This window comes from Gavialis gangeticus, unplaced genomic scaffold (assembly GCF_001723915.1).
Source record: "Gavialis gangeticus isolate Ggan-Ray unplaced genomic scaffold, GavGan_comp1, whole genome shotgun sequence".
NCBI classification, from domain to species: Eukaryota; Metazoa; Chordata; order Crocodylia; family Gavialidae; genus Gavialis; species Gavialis gangeticus.
The window spans coordinates 836,321-836,705 of record NW_017728960.1 but is presented as its reverse complement, the minus strand read 5'-3'; positions in this window follow the sequence as shown (position 1 = coordinate 836,705).

The following is a 385-nucleotide window of genomic DNA, read 5'->3' as shown; positions in this document are numbered from 1 at the left end:
GTTTTTTTTTTTTTTTTTTTTTTTCTTTTCTTCTATGACTTACGTCACAGGCGGGGGGGTGGAGTATTCCCTGCCAGGGGTTCCCCTGTGGGAGCTGCTGCTTCCAGCCCTGACCCCCCAAATCCTGTATTAATAATGGGGGCAGCCCCATGGCCCCTGTGGGGGTAATTCCTCAGCCCCAAATCACGTCTCCTTTCCCCTCACAGCTGCTGTGGGGTGAGCAGTACACCCCTCCCCCGCACTTATAGCTGCTATGCGGGGAGCAGTGCACATCCCCCTCCTTTATAGCTGCTATGGGAGAAGCTGTGCACATCCCCCCTCCTTTATAGCTGCTATGGGGGGAGCAGTGCACATCCCCTTCCCCTTGTAGCTGCTATGGGAGAGC